The following is a 1,527-nucleotide window of genomic DNA, read 5'->3' on the forward strand; positions in this document are numbered from 1 at the left end:
GTTTTAAGTGTTTTATTAGTTTCATAACAAATGCATGATATAGAAACTCAGTGATAGATGAGTGCTCAGCACCTCACAGGATCTTGCCCCATGTGAATAAACATAAAGACACTATCTGTCATGGCCTTTTTCATATTGTGACAGGGTCGGGCCAGATGGCTATAGGAGAGTAATAGAAGGCAGATATATTAGCCCCAGGCTAAGTAGGTCCCTTTTCCCTGGGTAAGGAAAACAACAGAACAATCAGGAACCTTCTGGAGACAATTAAGACAAGCTGATTAGAACACCTGCAGCCAATCAAGAAGCTGCTAGAATCAATTAAGGCAGGCTAATCAGGGCACCTGGGTTTTAAAAAGGAGCTCACTTCAGTTTGTGGTGTGTGTGTGAGGAGCTGGGAGCAAGAGGTGCTCGGAGCTGAGTGTAAGAACGTGGACTGTTGGAGGACTGAGGTGTCCAAGCATTATCAGACACCAGGAGGAAGGTCCTATGGTGAGGATAAAGAAGATGTTGGGAGGAGGCTTAGGGGAAGTAGCCCAGGGAGTTGTAGCTGTCGCACAGCTGTTCCAGGAGGCACTCTAGACAGCTGCAGTCCACAGGGCCCTGGGCTGGAACCTGGAGTAAAGGGTGGGCTGGGGTTCCCCCCAAATCCTCCCAACTCCTGGTCAGACATGAGAGGAGTCAACCTGGACTGTGAATTCAGAAAAACGGCCAAGCTGAGGGCTGCCGTGAAGCTCCAAGGTGAGCAAATCCGCCAATAAGCGCAAGACCCACCAAGGAACTTTGTCACAATATATATATGACAATAAAAGGGGTGGAAGGGAACATTAGAGACCAAAAATATTATAATCCTTTAACCATATGGCAGGCTCCTGGAAAAAAAACTTAATAAAAGCAACATAGTAATTGACTTAAAAGAGCCCAAAAAGAAATGTCTATTCTCATACCATGAAAGAACTACCCACATGCATGCACACAGCAGTGATGCTAAATAGCACAGAGGAATAGAGCATAACAGGTAACAACAGAGATTCACTACAAGCCCCTTTCTGGAATGAAAAAAAAAAGGAGGGGGTGGAGAATGGTTTCTGTCTTGCTCCTGGGAAGAGTTAGAAAAATAGAATACATATCAATACAGAAGAAAAAGGAAAATAGCTCTGTGTATTATTCATGCTTCATTTGTAGCTCACTCATTCCTTCCTCCCCCCATCCCAGAAAGGCTTCCTAGGGCATGAAAGGGACTATAAAACTAATTAAGACCATCAACAGCAGTTGTGTGTTTTGGGGGAAGGAAGTAGAAGTAATGGAACTCTCACCCTGATCCTTCAGCAGCTATACTCTCAGGAACCTCCAAAACAAAAGCATGGCTTGGAACCCTGTTCGCCGCTAAAGGTCTCTGCTTTGAAACTCATATAACTAAAAATGGGGGAGACTGTGGCTCATCCTGGAGATGGAGGGAGTTTCATAAAGGCGGACAACTCGGTTGTCATGCACCAATTGAACTACCAAGGGTATGATGGGCTCAAACTT

This window comes from Dermochelys coriacea, chromosome 2 (assembly GCF_009764565.3).
Source record: "Dermochelys coriacea isolate rDerCor1 chromosome 2, rDerCor1.pri.v4, whole genome shotgun sequence".
NCBI lineage: Eukaryota > Metazoa > Chordata > Testudines > Dermochelyidae > Dermochelys > Dermochelys coriacea.